Genomic DNA, 20353 nt, shown 5'->3' with positions numbered 1-20353 from the left:
TTGATTTTGTTTTTGAGAGAGAGAGAGATGTGAGAGATAAACATCAATTGCTTGCCTGTTGTACATGTTCCAACCGAGACCAAACCTGCACCCTAGGTATGTGATCTGAACGGGAATCGAACCTGTGATCTGTTTGGTTTATGGGACAATGCTCCAACCAACGGAGCCACACTGGCCAGGGCCAAACCTAGGCTTTCTTGATTCTAAAGCCTGTGCTAAACAGCACACTAGGTACAACAACCACAAAACAGATATCTTCCAGGAAGATATAAAGAAAGGCTTAGTCTTTGTAAGCATAATGTAGACACCTCTCTCTGTGAGAGTGAATTAATGACTTTCAGAGGTAGAAGTGGTTTAGAAATAGTCTAGGTTGGTCTACAGAATATATCTTACTCTATTTAAAGGAAAACAATATATATATATACAGCCTCTTCTGCTGCCACAGATTCAGAATTTGACATTCAAAGAAAATAAAATTAGGTTTTGGGATATTGGTTAAGAAAACAATCATCATTTAATATATAAAATCCCTCCGTGATCTTTTTTCTTCTTCCCTCGTAAGCCTAAGCTCCTGTTACGGCATTTAATACTCTAGCTGTTTTGTACATCACCTCTGTGATTTTTCACTGTGACTGATCATCTCTTCCCAACCCCTAAAACAAAGTTAATACTTTACTCATCCTACAAGGCTTAGTTTAGGTATTATCTCTTTCAGGAAAATGTTTCTGATCATCTGAGTCTAAGTTAATGCACCATTATGTGCTCCCACAACAGTCTCTGTTGCTGCATCCCAACACCTAGCACAGTGCCTGTTACATTGTAAGTGTTCAAAAATATACTGAATGACTGAATAAATGTATAAATTAATAAGTGAATGAACTGTGGTGGTCTTGGCAAGCAGTTGCCTGAGTATGGTTGATATGGAAGACAGCTTGTTAGAGAAGAGATAAATAGAGATTAATAGTAGCCATCCTAATGGTATCTCATTGTAATAGAGATTGGATGTGATATGGGTTTGAATTACACAGGTCCTCTTATGCATGGGTTTTGTTAATAAATATGTACAGTACTATAAATATATTTTTCTTCCTTGTGATTTTCTTTTTTTTAATATATTTTTTAAATTTTATTATTGTTTAAAATAATACAGATGTCCCTTTTTCCCCCAATGACCTGTTTTTCTTAATGACATTTTCTTTTCTCTATAGCTTTATTGTAAGAATACAGTATGTAATACATGTAACATATAAAATATGTATTAATCAACTGTTTATGTTATCAGTAAGGCTTCCAGTCAACAGTAGGCTATTACTAGCTAAGCTTTTGGGGAGTCAAAAGTGATATGCAGATTTTTGACTGTGTGGGTTTTTGGCTTCCCTAACCCCTGACTTGTTCAACGATCAGTGTTATTTTGTATCTGTGAAGTGTACCAAACGTTATTTAATGTTGGGTAAAACATGGTGAATCCGCAGTTTCTTTACAGCTTTCAGTTAGTCACTGTATTTTTTGAGCACTAGCTATAGGATATAATTTGTTAAATTTTAAAAGTAATCTATTGCATTTTGTTACACTAGCCATGGCCCTTCATTTTCATTACTCATGATTATGGTTAGTGTTCTGGTCCCCAGTTTTGGTAGCTTATATCTTACCATGATATTGATATCAAAATCACCCTCTCAAAACAAACAAACAAACAAACAAACAAACAAACAAACAAACAAACAAACAAACACAAATAGCCAGTAGCTTCCAGTGCTTTCTTGATTTGTGATTGAGGGACTTTAATGTGTTCTAACAACTCCTGAAAAGGCAGTGAGTGTGATGAAAACTTCATGTCACATTGTGTCTTTGTAAATGTCTAAGATGGGTTACTCCTCTCTACTCAATGATAATTATAGGATTATTTTTTGAAAAGCACAAAACATGCATTTACTTTTTAATGCACCAAATCATATTTTAGACTTATCTTTCAAATCTGGCTTCATGACCATATTATTTTCAATGGCTCTATAATTTTCTTAAAGAATCTATAAAACAAAAACAAGATGATTATTTTATTTTTGGCTATTAAATGCACTTTATCTATCCCAGTCTGTTGCTGTGGAGATAGAGACAACACAGGAGCCTTGGCAGTATGACAAGCAATTAAGACACCAAGATGTTTAGCCATGTATGAGTATTTTCTCACAGCAAGACCTCAAAGCTTAGCCTGCCACTGACTTTGTTAGTCATTGAATCAATTACACAAGATGAGGTTGACAGGTGTAATTATATATTTCTATGGTGATTATATATGGCCTGCCATAAAGACCAATAAGCCTGTTACTTTGCGCTCATTTAAGCAGTCACTTGTCTAGCAAAGTGTTTGGAGTTGGAGAACCTATTTGGAGAGAAGGAAATTCAAAACAAAGTCAAAATCTATTGCCAGTTCTAACTAATGTCATTGGGTTTAGGAACATTGGTATTGTAGTTGGAATGATGTCCAGGTTCTAGGTGATTGATTACTCCCTCATGTGTTCTAGAAATTATCTATGTATGGTTATATGAGACTGGAGTGAAGACAATTGATAGTAAAAGTACCAGATGTTTGACTAAAATCAAACCCAGGTTAGCAATCTGTTTAGAAACCCAGAGCAATCTTTTTTTTTTTTTTTTTTTTAATTCAAACTAGTTTGTGTGTGTAGAAACAATTTGTGTCTGTTTTCACCAATCTCAGATTCTATGGGAGGAAAAGCCCAGACAGCATAGTTGAAGACATTATTTGTTTTCTACATGTGGTGTCCCTGTTAGAATAGCTTAAATTTGCTTTGGGAGATTATTCTTTTTATATTCCCATTTTCCCCCAAGTGAGATTTTTTTTGAAAAGGTGGAATTAAACAAAATGAGCCTCCAAGTATTTCATAGAGAACAAGGGGGTTGATTTAAGAAATGTAATTGTCTTTTTAATCTCCCTCCAGTTTCACCAAGGCATCCCTCAAAGGCAGGATATTTTTGTCATTAATGAAATCTTAATTAGCATATGTCTAGATCAGTGTTCAGTGCTGATCTGGGTCAAAGGCACCTATGATGCGTCTGCATTACCAGAGGGTGAAGTTGAGTTCTGTAAATTAGGTCTGTGCTCCATGTGTGAGCATATTGGGAAATATCCAGCAGAGATCAGCAAATGCATAGATTGTACTCATGTTGTCACGTCTGTTCTCAACCTAATTTTACAAATGTAACTCTCCTCTGAAATTCTCAGAACATGAAAGAAATGTAAAACAAATAAACAGCAAAAACTTGAAAACACAACAAGCCTGATTAGCCAAAATATACCATTTGTTATTATGCCAAGCTTTGCCAGTTTTTAACAATATACTAATCATCCTTAATTAATAAAATTATGTGATAAAAAGGATGGTATTTATTGAGTAAATACTTTTTGTCTAGCACTGCCATAGGTACTGAAGGAGAGGCTAAATGAACATTACTTAGGACATGGACCTTGAGGGAACTAAGTTTGGATACAAAGAGAACACATATGTAAAACTGCTCAACTACCTGCTTGCTAAACTGAGGAGTACAAATTAGAACTGCTATTGGACTTTATAGGAGGAGGAGATTAATGCAGCTATAACAGTCAGAAAAGGTCAGTTAGAGGAAATGGAGCAGGAGCCAGAGGCTGTGGATATTGATGGGCAAAGGAAAGATGAAGGCATTTCCTTTGACAGGAACAGCATGAAGTAAGGATTAAAGTCAGCAGTAAAAGTGTTGAGTTCAGGGACCAGAAACCTTCCTGGCTGGATGGGAGGGTCTGTGTTTGTGAGTATTGAGAAATTAGTTGAGGTTGTAGAGAGAGGGTGGGTGGAGCTTACACCCACTAGAGTCTTAACTTTATTGTGTAGGCAATTGTGAGCCACTGAAGTTATTTGTAAAGAGTAATACAAAAAAAAAAAAAGTGTTTTCAGATGATTGCTTTGGTGGCTGTGCAGCATTTGTTCTCCAAGTGTTGTTCCTAGACTAGTGGTGTCCGCAGCACCCAGGAACTTGTGAGAACTAATTCTTTTTTTAAATGTTTTAATTGATTTCATAGGGGAAGGGAGGGGGAGGGAGAGAGGTAGAAACATCAATGATGAGAAAGTCATCATTGATCTGCTGCCTCCTGTGCACCCCCGACTAAGTATTGAGCCTGCAACCCGGGCATATGCCCTGACCAGGAATCGAACCTCAATTTCCCGGATCCTAGGTTGATGCTCAACCACTGAGCCACACTGAGTCGGGCGAGATACCAGTTCTTGAGCCCTGTCCCAGACCTATTGAATCAGAAACTCTGAGTGGGTGGGGCAGAAGTCTGTGGTTTAACAAGCCCTCCAGCTGATTCTGATGGACTCTGAGGTTTGAGAACCACTGTATTAAGGGATGTCAAGTAGGAGTCTCTTGCATAATTGAGTTTTTGAACAATAAGGACCTGGATTAGGATCATCTCACTAGTTGAACAGGCCACTCACTTGAGAGCTAAAAAGGTAAAAGTTGTGTAATCTACTTGTTTTCTCATCTGTGAAGTAATTATCTGATTGATGGATATAGGTAATGACATATACAGAAGCATTTTTAGACATATATTACTAAAAATATGTGATAAAGGGGGCCAGTGAGTAGAATGATTTGATTACTGAAATTTTAGAGACCTTTGAGCCTCTCTGCCTAGCTCACAAGGTAGCTATTTATCTTGCTCCAATGTTTTCTCTGTCATCTACATCATTGTAATATCCTCCAGGTTTTTTGACAGAGGCTAGTCATGACTAATCTATGTAACACTACTGGAAATTCTTGTCTCTCTGATAACCTGTTGTTAATTTCTCCAATGCTATTTTTTATGGTTGCCATGTGTTTTGGATTTCCTTATGGTTAAAAGTCATGTTTATTGCATTTGGGAAATTGAGGTGGTACCAGACCAGCTTGTCAGTACAGTCAATGGAGGGCTGGACATGAGGCTGGAGAAAGGAACCTTAGAAACTGTAAGTTTAACTTTGGGAAATCAAAGCAGTTAAGTTGGTGATTTTGTGTAGTCTTTCAACCAGTTATTTTGTCAAAATGAAGGCAAATGAGTGTCTTGGCCTTTAAAGAGTAGTATATCAAACTTTGGGGGTCAAAAGTCTAGAGTTCAAATCTCAACTTTGCCACTTATTGAGATATGTGACCTTGAGCAAGTTACTCAGTCTCCCTGAACTTTAGTTTCCTCCTTTGTGAAGCTGGGGTTGGTGTTTCAAAGAGCAGCTGTATACCTTTGCAAAATCTAGAGTGCTGAATTAGCTAATATAATTTTTCACTCAAGTTTCAGTGATATGATGCTTAATTAGGCAGCAGAGGCTACCAGAATGACAGAACCAATCCATGTCTGCTCATGGCTGGATGGATATGCCCTCAACCTAAGCCACCTAGATAGTTCCAGTTGGTACCATTTTCTCTGATTCATGGAGTCATGCCCCTTGATGGTTGAGTAAATGTGATGGTAGTTTGACCTGCATAATTAATTGTTCTGGAAGTCCTGGAGTTCATTATTTTCCTTAACTTGGCTATAACTCCAAAATATTTGACATTCAAGGATGTTTGGACAACAGGCAAATAGGAATTTTACTAAGTTTCAAGAGAATAACAACTAGAAGTATGGATTAATTACAGGATGCCCCAATTCAAAGCTTTGCAAAGAAATTCCATTCAGGAGGCAGTGTGGTATGGTGAAAAGAATACTGGATTTTGAAGGAAAAAAAATCAGTGTTTTAATCCTGTTTTGCTTTACTATCTGAGGCTCAGTTTTCTCATCTGTGAAACGGGTATTATATTTGAACCTACCTCACGGGGTCTTTGTGAGAATTAAATTAGAGAATATTTGTACAAACGTCTTTCACAATGTCTGCAAATGCTGGTTTCTTTTTTCAAGGACTCATTCTTTAGATACAGAGTTGCCATGAGTTCTCAGGACCTGTTCTTTCATAGGCTCCGAAAATCCTTGGATTCCATAGTATGGGAATATTTCGGAAGCACGAAGAGTTCTGAGACTTAGTATAATGAATGACACTGTTAAAAACAAAATGCTTGAGAATCTGGGGACTCAATGAATTCTTACTCCATATTTTTCCAAGTATAATATTTGCAACATATAAAGGCTACTAATTTCATGCAGTACCTTAGAGTGGAATTTGAGATTCTCTATGATCTGAACCTACCTACCATGAATTTGATTTCCTACTATTTCTCTGAATTGTGTTCCTGTCAAAGTGATTTATTCATTGTTCCCCAAATAAACTAAGCACGCTCCTACTTCTGCATCTTTGCTCAGGATATCCCCACTATAGAATGTCTTCCTCCTTCATACTTGTGTAAAAGTTTCATTCTTAAGACCTAGCTTCGGGAGTGCCTCTGTCATAGAGACTTGTCTGATCACCTCATCTCTTAGGGCAGGGGTGGGGAACCTTTTTTCTGCCAAGGGCCATCTGGATATTTGTAACATCATTTGTGGGCCATACAAAATTATCAGCTTAAAAATTAACTATGAAAAAAGTTCCTAGATTTATTGAATTTTGAGTCCCACCTGTGGCTGCCTTAGCAAGTCCAGACAATATGGCCTGTGGGCCCAATGTTCCCCACCTCTGCCCTAGGGGATCAAGTTGCTCCTCTGAACTACTATAGCATTATTACCCATGATGTTTGAATGGAAGGGTTGGGTGAATGAATGATCAATATTTACATCAGTCTGGAACTAACCCAGGTCCTGGGTAAGAGAGTCTTCTGGATGGGAAGACCTCTTTCACACATTTTCTGAGGACTTACTTTGCACCAGGCACTTTTCCTGATAGTTTACAAGTTCCAACAGTGAAGCCTTTACCATAGACTGCTTTGAGTTATGTTTATTTGTGTTCTCACCAGTCTTTCTCCTTCTTCACATCCTTAAGAACCTAAGTGTAATTTGTTTTTTGTTCTTCCCAGCATTTGGCACAGTACATGGCATATAGTATGTGCTAAATAAATGTTAAACAAATAAACAGAAAAATAAATGAATGAAATCATGTAAGGATCAAAATGTAGCCTTTAATGCTTTCCAATTTTTCTTCTAGAAAAGAGCTGAGTAAGTCTCCATTTAACATTTCAGTCAAAGATAAAAAGTCCCATGTCTTTCAGCTGGTCATTGCACTGCCCTTTTGTGCCTGGCTTTATGAAGTTGTTAAAAAAGTTTTCCTTGGAAAACTTTCACCAAGAAACTACCTAATGGGAGCCAGCTGCAGCCCCAGGTTTTATGAACACTTTGATAGAAACCACATTAAATAGCAACACTGGTTCACACATCAATTTTGCCATGTTAAATCCCAGCTTGGGCACATGGGGAGTTCATGTGATATTGACTTTTCATTATGATCATTGCAGAAAATATGATTTGGTCTGGCTCATTCATTAGCAGACATAAAGCAGAATAATCTCAAAGTGACTTAAGAAAACTGAACTTGGTCACAAAGCTCCCCCCCCCCATCTTCAGAGTTCAGTGAAGCAGGTGAGGGTCAAGGATTACCAGAGAAATACTCAAATAGTTCCCTAAGTGGTAGTAGTAGTTGGGCTGTTTCTTCTCATTGTTAACTTTGGTAGCTGTGTGGCCTCCCAGGTACTGATGCATTTTTTTTTCTTTTGCTGATTGCCACTGCTTTGGTATTTCCCCTTGATGCAGTCTCTGAATTTCATTGGTTCCAGATGTCTCACCCTTTTGCCTCTATTGGCACCCAAGTGGGAGAGGGTACAAATGACCCCACAACCACTTAATAGATCCATGTGGAGAAAAAATAGGTGTGTCTTTTGAGCCACAGAAATCTGGATTATTACCCTGATTCTTCAAGGGCTAATTGTGTGCTATAGGTAAATCACTTAAGTTTGAAGAACTTCAGTTTGTTCATTTGAAAATTTGGGATAAATTATATCCTATATGATTGTTGGTTTGGTTTGAACAGTGGGTAAGAACATAGGTTTAGAGCCAAGCATATCTGAGTTGTCTCTTAGCTTTCCTACAACTTGTATGACTGTCCCTAATCTTCAGATTTTCACCTATAAATTGGAGATAAATAATCCCTCAACAGGGCTGTGGTCAGGATTAAATGAGATAATGCATGTAAAGTGTCTGATGCACCATAGTAGGTACACAATAATGCCAGCTATTGCAGTTATTTAATAAGAAAGACAAGAGAACAGGGTATGTATATGGCTAACTATAGCTGAAGTTTATGATGAAAGATTACCTTAATTCAGTGGTTTTCAATGACAGGTAATTTTGCCCCCCAACCCCAGTGAACATTTGCCAATGTCTAGAGACATTTTTTATTGTCATGACTGGGGGAAGGTGTTACTGGAATAATGAGTCAAGATCAGAGATGCTGCTAAACATCTTGCAATGCACAGAGCAGCCTTCAATAACAACAAAATTATCCACCCCAAATTGTCAATAGTGCTAAGATTAAGAAAGCCTGCTCTAATTTGAGAAATGCAATTTACTTGGCTTATTGGGACTTTTAGCAAGTTTTGATTTAGTGGTTAGCCTCATATATTTCTAATTTCCCTCCCTTCAATTTATGGGAACTATATACTATAAAATACCAAGTTAATTTATGATCATAGATTCCATCGTGGATCATGGTAAAGTTTCCTTTGCAATAGTATTGCTTAGAATGCCCTATCTCCTTTTATTGTCATATTCTGCTGTCCCCAGAATACAGGTAATTAGATTACTTCTGATCTTGTAGTCTAACTCTTCTCACCCTGAATCAAATAAACAAGGTTGCTGTACCTCTAAAGGCCAAACAAACTCCATCCAATAACCCCTGAGACTATTTCCTTCCCTTTGAAGACAGTAGAGACACAGACAAGAAACTGCAACCCCTTGGAACTCGGTCTCATGTGAATGGACAGGATTCACTTTGTGGAAGGTATTTGGCTCTGAAAGTGAATCTGCCTTGAAAACAAAATAATTTCTAATAGCTATCACTATCAACATTTCTAAAGGATTTTAAAGCAGAATATAAGAGAAACATAGAGACTGGAATTGCAAGCAAAAGGAATCATACTAGGAAGAACCTATATGATAACTCTTGAAATGGAATAATAAATTTAGCTTAGGGCTTACTGGTTACCCAAAGTAAAAATGGAAATGCAATTCTAGTGTTCTAAAAAAAGAAAAAGAAAGAAAGAAAGCTGGATTTTTTAAAAAAGAGATTTTTCTGCCTTGGAACCAGATTTCAGGTAGACTTTATCTCATGAAGTATGATATAAAGTTTATTATATGCAGCATTTTATTGGTTTCTTCAGAGAAAGACTTTTGTAGCTCAATCTTGAATAATTTAAGGTTTAATAAATGCATTCTTACATAGACCTAAGACAAATCAATTAAGATAAATTACTTTCTGGTTATATATTTAATGTGGCATAAAATTAGACCTTGAAGAATCTAAAGGATTGGATGGTCAACATGTTCTTTAGACTGCCTCTTTAATATTGCTTAATCAAATTATGTTTTTCACTTGGTAAAATAGCTTTTTATTCAAACTGAGTCTATCCAGTGAATAACTAAGGTACAGCTCTGGGAATGAAAAGAGCTATAGCCTTAGGTTCTGACCATTATTGTCAGAATAGTCTAGGATATACTGTGACAGCTAACACCACCCAAATCTTAGTAGTTTAACACAACAAAAATATTTTGATCACTCATGCTACATGTCTAGCATGGGTCAAGTTTGTTTTGTGTAGTCACTCCATAGCCTTTCATGATGTTCTCTCAGCACCATGCTTCAGAGATTACCAGGCCAGGGCTAGAGAGCTCTGGAAACTCCTAAATGGGAACAATTAAATGCTTCTACCCAGAATTAAAACATAGCACTTTCACTCACACATCATTGGTCAAAGCAAGTCACATGGTCATGCCTAACTTCAAAGGGTCTAGGGTTTGCATTCTCTAGGTATGCGCATTTCTTTCCTAGAGAACTACATTTTGTTTAGCAGTTGTAATTCCTATCAGAATTGACAGCCAGCCAGGTGACAGAGTTGGCACTCTGTTTTGTAAATTAAGCAGGGTTCCCAGTGCTCTCACACAGATGGGTGGCCATCCCAAATCAGAATGGGACTGTACTTCAGGGATGTCTTCAGACAAGGCCACATTTCTGCTAAAAATAGAACTTAGGGGCTTCTCTATCGCTTGTTCTGAAATCTGCTACTCAAAACAGTTCATTTCTCTGTGACATGTCATTCCCATTCCCACTGGTTTAAAATTGGGGATATGCTCTCAGTACCTGAACTATCAAATGATCACTTAAATATCTTCCATGTCTGATAATTTAGGAAGATTCTTTGGATAGTCAAGCAAGCCTATGAGGCTGTCTTACTTTCTGAGGACTTTTAAGCTCCTAGTAGCAGAGGCAAGTTTGGTCCACAGGTCATGCAGTTTTGTGCTTTTCCACTTCACTCTTTACAGGCCTCTTACTTAAAAATGCATCTGTGATGCAATTTGGTTTTGCTGCTCCCAACTTCTTGGAATAAAATGAGGTGTGATGGGGGCAAGGTAACAGTTTAGGGTAAACTGAGGTAGACAGCTAGTAGCCCCTCTACCCTTTTCCTGCTGCCATGGTCCAAGTTGCAGAAAGTTGGAGTTGTATACACAACTGCCCCACAACACACTAACAGGTGTGTCATATTAATTATGGAAGTATTGACAGTGCTAGACTTTTTGAAAGAAATGGCATTACAGTTGTTATTCTTTGTTACTGAATTTACTCAATTTACTTGTCTGCATACCACAAACCACATTGTTTATTGATGTACAAAAATTATTTAATCTTAGCACGTTGGTTAGAATATACAACATGGTATAGGACAGCTGCAGCTAGCTGACCTAGCTATCAAAATTTTCCAGTTGGTTTTGGTACAATTGTTCTTCCTCCTCCTGTAATCAGAAGTGTCTGAGAATGCTTCTTTTGGAGGGAACTTGAAGGAGAAAGAAACCAGGACCTTAAGAAGTGAGATCCTTTGAGGGTGCAAGAGTTATTAGACTTTCCAGGAAGATGCAGTGGGGGGAGGAGATATGTAGGGGAGTGGAAAGGACACGTAGGTCAGAAGAAAAATATAAGTGGAAAATATTTCACGGGACTGTGAAAAGGAGAAAAGGAACTTTCAAGTAAAGGCTTACTCCATAATATCCATTCTGTAAATCTAATTTGCTGAAGTAACTACCCCCATTGCACTACCTTCTACCTCCCTCAACCTTTTTTTATAACTGCTACCAAATGGCTTCAGTTTTTAATTCTTTACTTTCTGTTTTACGGCCTACAGCTTCATACAAAAGTGTGAGTGCCCTCTCCAGATGGACTGTGCACCTCATTTGGGAAGAAGGGCAGCCGATTTTCATCATCTGGGCCTTTAAGAACTCTCTAGGTAGCACTAAAATACATAAAAGTGCAAATGGTGGACAGGAAATTTAGCAATGTCTCTTGCTGAACAGTCAGAATTTGGATTTCAGTCAGTTCGTTTTTCTTTTACTGTTGGTTAGAACTACTAGCCTTGCAGGCAGGCTACAATATAGGGGAGCAGGGAGGGAAGTGAGGAGATGAGAAGTGGTGGGAGAGACAAGCACAGAGCATAAGCCTGATCTTGCTAGGTGAAGCTTTTTATTCTGAAATTGCTTTTAGTGCAGACTTTCCCAGCAAGTCTGGGTGCTTCATTCTGATTTTGGCCATATGGCTCTGCTCATGAAATTCCTCAGGCTCTTCCAACTGATGTTTTCCCACTACCGTGACCACAGACTGACTACTTGCTTTGCCTAGAGCTTTAAATTGGTTTAAATAATAAACTCCCCAAGTCTTTGTTTGTTGGCACAGAACTGAGCACACAATTGCAAATGAGTTGGGCAACCTGCTTTGATTCAGTAATTAGTCATTGCTCTTAATTGTTTTTACAATGTCCACCTGAGCCATCAGGAAATGAAGCACTGCCTCACACTTCAAGCAAGTTGCAAAGGGCCTAACTATGGTATTTCCTTATTGACTGTTTCCTTGCTTAGAAGGAGGCTGTGTTCAGATGTTGTGGCTCAGAAGGCGGACGCCACACAGCTGACACCAAGCCTTGCCATTTTAAGCTAATTCCTGACTGACTCTGGGAAGTGATGGAGACAGATTAAGCTCTGTAGCATAAAAAGAGACAGGCCCCCAACTGGATACTGAAGCCCTGGTCACATCATAGCATAAACACGGAAAACATGACTGTGGCTTTGGGAGACAAAGCTTTCCTCTTGTCTCAAAAGAGACCTTTTTGTTTAAGGCGTTTTTGTTTTGTTTTGCTTTGCTTAGCTCTCGTTTATTTTCCTACATTATTGGTGCAGATGGAAGATTAGCGAAGCCTTTGGTTTTTTTCTTTGGTTTTGTTGTATTTTCCTTTGGTGGTCAGGTCTCTGAACTTCTGAAACGTAACTATCAGCAACTGTAATATAGACTTTTTGCTTGAAGAGAAGTTTGTTTTTCCACTTGAGAAGTTTTTATGACAGTTTCCACATGGACAGTTTCCTGTGTCAGGAATGTACTGAACACCCCCCAGTCACCTACCACCTACGCCTTGTCCCCTTAGTGATTCTTATCAGGACTCAGCTCAAGGGGCTGTTCCTCTTAGAACACCTTGTGACCAGCCCTCCACCTAACACCCCAAACATAAGTCCATTTGAGTTATTTGTTGGCATTTTCCTCCCTTACTGTTACAGTGTGTACCTCCAAGGCAGAAGCCAGAAAGCAATGAGTGCAGGGTCTATTGAGGCTGTGTGGTCTATAGGAGAGGGCAAAGATCACAGATTTTGGAGTCTAAGCTTGGATCCCAGCTCTGCAGATGAATAAACTTGGCAAATTTGGGCAATTTATACAACTTCTCTAAACCTTTATTTCTTAATCTGCAAAGCAGAATCATGAGATTTACTTTGTGAGGTTCTTGGGAAAGTTCAATGAAATATTGAATATCAAGCATATAGTACCGTACTCGGTATGGAGCAAGTACTCTGGAAATGGCCAATCCTCCAGGAAACCTCCTCCTTGCTCCCCTCCCATAGAAGGATTCTCTCTCATCTGATTTATACCCTGCCCAGCCTCCTCTTCCTTGGCCCTCACAAACCATAAGATAATATGACTGATTTCTCTCACTTCTACTTTGTCAACCACCTGGTTGAGAGCAGTACTTTGCAGCCTCTTCTGTCCCCATTTTGATGTTCCCTGCCTAATTTGTCATTAGATACGTATGCAACATAAAACTGTATTGAACTTACATGACCTCTTTCATCATGATGAGCCTAAAGTGCTTTGTAGATATAATGAGCTATGGAAGAAAGAGATTATGCTTAAAAGAATGTTCCTTTCTCAAGTATGCATTCTCTAGTTCCCTTCTTGAAAGGGCCTACAATGAGGAAACATATTTTAAACTTTTTTGAATGCTACAATTCCCAAACTGGTTTTACAGTATGCTTACTAACTTCTTCAAGAAATTATGTTTTCTGCAGATCATGCTTTGGAAAATTCTGGCTTATGGTAATAATATTTGTCTTTGCTAATGGAGCTGTATGGTGGTGAGATGGAAAATAACTCATGTAAGGACCTGTGGAGAGTGCAAGATGGTCTGCCTGGTCCTGTCCTCCCCATACAGCATCTTAATGACAAACACCAGCTCCTTGGTCTTCTCAAGGGTCTACATCTCAAACTTGTCTTGGATTATACTTTTCTGCTCTTGATCCCTGCAGTTCTCTATCTCTTGCCTAGCTTCCTTCCCATGGCCTCACTTCTCAGATATGTACCTTTGGCACTGGTCTTAGCTCCCCTCCTCAATTTAGATTGCCACTCAGCTCTTAAACTAGTTCTGCCTCTGGCCATTAAAGATAATGAACCATTGCAATTTATCCAGCTCAGCTCTCTAGAAAGAGAACCAGACATGTCAGCAGGTCATCCCAGAGGCATTACACTAATAGGAAACAGTTAGCGCTTACTCTGTGGCACGAGATATGGCTCCAGAGTCCAAACTATTAAACCCTAGGTGAATCTCCCTCTCTTTATAAAGTAGTAGCAGAATACAATTACCCTTCCTGAGATTCTACACTCAAGCGGAGACCACCAGACAAAATTGGTGGAACAAATCATACTAATACACAGGACACTGGGTGATCAGGTATAATACTACATGAAACAACAGCTCTAGAAATTTGTGTAGAGAGAAAAGCAACTCCATCAAAAACAAAACAAAACAGCAAAAGCAAAACCATCCAGAAGCAGGGACAAACTACTATTTAAAGCTATCAACAGCTTTTTACTTTTGCTTTGAGAATTCATCGTTAAAGAAATATTGGTCTTTCCTTTGGGAAAATCACTCCAATTGGCTTTTGATTTTGCAAAACTCTAACTCAAATTTTGTTCTAAGATGAAGAATTTTGAAAAATGAAGAGCTAAATTGCCCTATAGAAGAGGGTACACAGTGGGCTTCCTAGGGGTCAGAGTAGTATCTCTGTAGAGATTATGATGATTTCCACTGGAGGCAAGGAAAGCTTTCCTTGTCTCTTTGGACCTTGAAATAAAAGGTCAGGAGTGGCCTCTGGATAGTGTGGACAAGGCTGAAAACACTTTCCTCCATGGCAGCTAGGATAGGTAGCCCTTCAACATAGCAGTTAGTGATCGGACTAAAGAAAGAGCCAACCAATGGGGGCTCTTGTGGACAGACCTGGCTAGTAAGAGCCTAGGAAACAATAATGAATAACCAACTTTAAGACTTTTTTCTACATTGTAATTCCTCTCTGTCTTAGTCCACTTGTGCTGCTATAACAAAACATCACAGACTAGATGGCTTTATAAACAACCCAAATTGATTTCTCACAGTTCTAGAGGCTGAATGATCAGGATCAAGGTGACAGCATGGTTGACTTTTGGTGAAGACCTTCTTCCTGGTTTATAGCCAGGTCTTTTCATTGTGTCCTTAAATCGTATAAGGGGTTAGTTGGGATTTCTCTGGAGCCTCTTTTATAAAAGCACTAATTCTATACATAAGGGCATCAGTCTCATGACTGAAGCATCTCCCAAAGACCTCACCCCTTAATCCCATCATCTTTGAGAGTTAGGATTTCAACATATGAATTTTATGGAGGCACAAACATTCAGACCATAGTAACCTCTGTTATTCCCAAGCCTTCACTAAAGCTCCATAGCCAGGTCTTAATTCTGTTGTCACTATCTGTGACATGGTTTGGATGAAATAGCAGCAGCCTGAGGAAAGTTGGTTATAGGGAGTCAAGAGGTGACTGACAGAGAAAGCTAGAACAGTTTTCCAAATATAGAGGGGACAGATGACAATAAGAATGGATTTATAAGTTATAGGTATTCCTTAAAGACTTCCAGGAATTGTTGGCAAAGGGAACCTAATATAAAGACTAGCTTTCCCACAAATTAGATGAAACATCAATCAGGTAAAGTCTGTGTTAGACTGAAGTAACAATTCCAAAATTTCAGTGGCTTAAAACAACAAGGTTTGATTTCTTGCTCATGCCATATGTCCTATATCCATTGTGGCTTGACTGGATCTCCTCCATCTAGTCACTCAGGGTCATAAGCTGACAGAGACTCCATCTTCATGCTTCTATGATTGCAGAGGCATGGAAAGGTTCTTAAAGTTTCTGGTCACAATTCATTGGCTAAAGCAAGTCACAGGGCCATGCCTAACTTTAAAAGGGATGGCAAAGTGTAATCCTGTCAATGTGCCTGGAAAGCAGTGAGTTGAAAATATTTGGCAAACAGCACTAATGGCTGCCACAGAGGGCACTGAGAGCTTAGACTCTTACTTCTGTGTTTTAAGACTGCAGAACTTGCCCTTGCCAGTGTGGCTCAGTGGGGTGGGCATCATCCCATGCACCAAAAGGTTGCTGGTTTGATTCCTGGTCAGGGCACCTGCCTAGGTTGTGGGCTTGATCCCTGGTGGGGGGGAATGAAGGAACAGGAAGCAGCCAATAGATGTTTCACTCTCACATTAAAGTTTCTCTCTCTCTCCCCTTCTCCCTCTCTCTCTAAAAGTCAATAAGAATATATATTTTTTAAACTGCAGAACTTGGAGACATCTGGGTTGCAGTTCAGGGTAGCAACTGGATTCTGTCATTAATTCGTACTTGCATGGTTGAATTCAATAACATTTATTAAACACCTTCATGCCAGGCACTGTTTTAGGCACTTGAGATACATTCTTGTACAAAAAAAGACATGGTTACTGTGTTTATGGAGCTTACATTCTGGTGTGGGGAAGAGATAGACAGTAAACCTATTTCTCTGGATGCAACATTCCTTGAACTAATACCTTATCTTAGGGCTCTTCAGCATCTCTTAGATGACCTGGTGTGTGTGTGTGTGTGTGTGTGTGTGTGTGTGTGTGTGTGTGTGTGTGACTGTGGCCTTCTCACTGATGCTAGAGAACCTGTCAGCTTTTCATAGTCTCCTTTCTGAGTACAACAATCAGTGGCCTGGTCCATTAACTGTTTCTTTGAGCATCATGATTTTTTGTTCTTGTTATTTGAGTTTTTAAAAAACTTTATCTTAGTTGTTCTAGGGCTTAGGTAGTATCAGTGTCCATGGTAAGTCCTTTATTGGCTTCTCTGAGGCTCTGTATTCTTTCAGGAACCCAGTGTCTTGGAGACCACCAGGATATGCATACTGTTACCCTATTAATTCCATTCAGTTCTAGTGTTCCAAGCACTTAGCAAAAACCCAGGGTTACCGATTTTCTTGTTATTACATGTAGTATTTCACAGTGGTTAGGATAACTAGTTTTGGCCTCAGACAAACCTGGATTTAAATACCTGCTCTGCCACTTTCCAAACCTCAGTTTTTTTATCTTTCAAGTAGTGGTAATAATAGCACCTACCTCACAGGGTTAATTCATGATTAAATTAGTTATACTTAAAATACTTAGCACAGAACAAAGCACATGGTAAGTAGCTAATATAAGCTAGCTGTTATCATTTATTGGCATAGAGTCAGCTCTCATGCTCTTAAACTAAGGTCCCCAAATGATATAATTAATAGAGTCATTACCAATTCCAAATCTCTGCTCATGTATTCCTCATCAGACACAAGGCACATATGCAAACTAAATTCAGCTCTGAAGAAATGTTTTCCTAAGAAATATGCAATGTAAATTGTAACAGTGGGGTGTTTTCTTGCCTCATGTCCATGCCTGCCTCTCTTCCTGTTTCTCTCCTCTCTCTGGGCCCCTTCTTCCTCTAAGATTCTGTAATTTTCACATGAACTTCTAGTTTAAATGTCATCCCATCCAAATAGTCTATATTTCAGAGTGCACTTTTTTGGCAAGAAAATAAAGAAAATAACACATGACTTTTGTCATCGAAAATATGCTTGTGAACTTCCTTAGATACATGCCATACAGTTGATGCTTTCAAAAAATTGCACATCTTTTTACAGTGTGGCTATAACCACAATAGATGAGACAGGAAGAGATTTCTAATTTTGTGGCTTCTCTGTCCTGGGACCAACATGCATGCCCCAATCAGGTCTTTCTTGCCAGTCACCAGTGGCCTAATATCTCAACTGTGTAGAGTGGAGTCATATGGCAAACTTGTCTGCCCTGAACATATGTGAAAACTAGGAAGAAAACCAGAGGCCTGTGAGGGGCCAAAACAACAACCACAAAGCTATTCATTGAAGAGGCCCTCATTCTGTAACAGTTTTCTTTCTCTCTTACACAAGATGTAAACATGATTGGCTGTCTTCATTCTATAAGCATTTATGAAGTGCTTACTACCTGAAAGGTACAGTGCTGAACAGGAGATTAGAATGAGGAAGAGAAACAGTGTTGGCAGGCACATTAACAAAGAAGGGGACTGAAAAACCCCAATAACAAAGCCCACAAATATCAAAAGTAAAGAACTCTAGGGCCATTTAGTGTGGGAGAAAGTGACCCTATTCACTTTAGTAGCCTTAAAGACATTGTTTATAATGCACATGAGTCAGTACTAAAGTTACTCTTTCAGAACTGTAAAAAGTCAAATGCTCTCAATGTTCTTTCTTCAAAAAGAAACAGAAAAGTCTAACATGTTTTAGGTAGCTTTTCTCCCACAAATGGTTAGGGTGAAACATTTTTAGTATTTTGTTCAGGTTTTCTAGCACTCTGAGAATCCCCCAGGTTTCTAGCTAGGTGAGATATGAGTGAAGGTTGCTTAACATTTTTGTCAATATCGCTATAGATGAATAACCAGATTTCTGTACAACTAGCATTTTCTGACTTTCCATAGGAAGTTGAGAGAAATAAAGCCCACTAAACCAGATGCTAGCCTTAGAAAAAATAACACACAGAAAAGCACCCACCACTTCAGCCCAAATTGCCAGCATTATCTTTGAGATCTAATTGGAGTTTGATGACTTCTTACCTCCTCCACCCCTACCATCATCTCTCACCATAATTGTTCATCCAGCCTCTTAACTGGTCTCTAGCTTTCAGTTTTGACATCTGCTATCTAATCTCAACATGATAGTTAGGGTGATTCTTTAAAAAGGAAAATCATTGTACACTCATGTTTATAGCAGCAGTATTCACAATAGCCAAGGTGTGAAAACAACCTAAGTGTCCAGTGATGGATGAATGAGGGGAAAAAAGTGGTATGTCCAAACAATGAAATACTATTCAACCTTAAAAAAGGAGTTCTGACACATGCTACAACATGGATAAACCTTAAGGACATTATCCTAAGTGAAATAAGCCAGCCACAAAAAGACAACTCTAGTATTGTTCCACTCATATGAGGTAGCTAGAGTGGAAAATTTATAAAGACAGAAAATAGAATGGTGGTTGCTGGGGGTAGGGAAAGAGGGAAATGGGGAGTTGCTTAATGGGTGTAGAATTTCAGGGATGTCCCTCAAGATAAAGATGGTGCCTTCGGCAGTGAGGGGCTCTATGGCTCTGCAGACAAGTACTGGCCAGCCCATTGCTTTTGACAGAAAAATTTTCTGGACTGCCACCTCCAGTAAGCTGGGAGAGCACTTTGCACAGTTTGGCCATGTACGAAAGGGTACTGTATCTTTTGACAAAGATACTGGCTTTCACAGAGGTATGGGTTGGATTCAGTTTTCTTCAGAAGAACTTTAGAATGCATTACAACAGAACAATCATGTTATTGATGGAGTAAACCTCCATATTCAAACTCAGAGACCAAAAGTTTTGCAAGGGGATCAAACAGATGATGAAGAGAAGGGTTTTTGAGACTATTACTGCCTATTAAATAAAGTAACAAAACTGGGGAAAAAAATAAAAGAATTTCAGCTTGGGAATGATGAAAAAGTTATGGAGATGAATTGTGGTTATGGTTGCACAACAATGTGAATATAATTAATGCCCTGAACTGTACACTTAAAATGACTGAGATGATAAATTTTATGTTATGTATATTTTGCCACAATTAAAAATAATACAAAATTTTATTACAAAAAAAAGAAAACTGGATGCTATCACTGCTTAAAAGCTTCCTATAACTCCCCAGCATATTCAGAATAAAACCTGAAGGACTTACCCTCACTTCCAAGGACCTATCTGTCCTCTGGCAGACTCTTTATTTCTTACCATCTATTCCCCCACTCTTTATGTTGTGGATTGGTCTTTGAACACTTCAAGCTTTTCTCTTGCTCACGGTCATTGTTGCTGTTTCCTCTGTCTAGCACACTCTTTCCACAGATAACTTTGTCGCTTGTTCTATCACTTGCTTCAACTATCTGTTCAGATACTATCTCCTCAGAGATGACACCAGCCTATCTTAAGATAACTGCCATTCTAATCCTGCCCCAGGCTTTCTTCACCCTTACACATTGCTTTATTTTTCTCCATAGCACGCTAGATTACATAGTTATTTATGTGTCAATTGTCTGCCCCAGTTCTCTGTGAGGTAAGCTCCATGAGGGCAAGAACTTTGTTGTCTTCCACCATATTCCCAGCACCAACAGAAGTGTCAAGCACAGAGCAAATGCTCAGTAAATATTTGCTGAATGAATGAGTGTTATAAGGGCTCTTTTAAAAACTCAGCTCCCACAGAATAAAGTCACTTGACCTCACTGAATAAGGTTCATTAAACCTTAGAAAAAGGCAGCTAAATGCAACAGTGCCAGGCACTGCCATCTCAATATGATACCCAACTTGTTTGCTTTCTTTTGCGAATTCTTTCAAGTTTATATGGTAATATCCAACAAGGGTTTACTCAAGAGATTTAGAAATTAGGTTCATTTAGTGTAATCATGGCACTTGACTGTTTGGATGATTTTTAAATACTAAATGTGACTATTCATGCTCACTG

General features: G+C 38.7%; 1 pseudogene; it reads left to right on the top strand.

Annotated features, from left to right (window-relative positions):
- Positions 1 to 18921: 18921 nt before the first annotated feature.
- LOC107532748 (SRA stem-loop-interacting RNA-binding protein, mitochondrial pseudogene) lies at positions 18922 to 19272 on the top strand (annotated as a pseudogene).
- The last annotated feature ends 1081 nt before the right edge of the window (positions 19273 to 20353 follow it).

Source organism: Miniopterus natalensis, chromosome X (assembly GCF_054644295.1).
Source record: "Miniopterus natalensis isolate mMinNat1 chromosome X, mMinNat1.hap1, whole genome shotgun sequence".
NCBI lineage: Eukaryota > Metazoa > Chordata > Mammalia > Chiroptera > Miniopteridae > Miniopterus > Miniopterus natalensis.
This window is presented reverse-complemented; position numbering and strand designations above follow the sequence as displayed.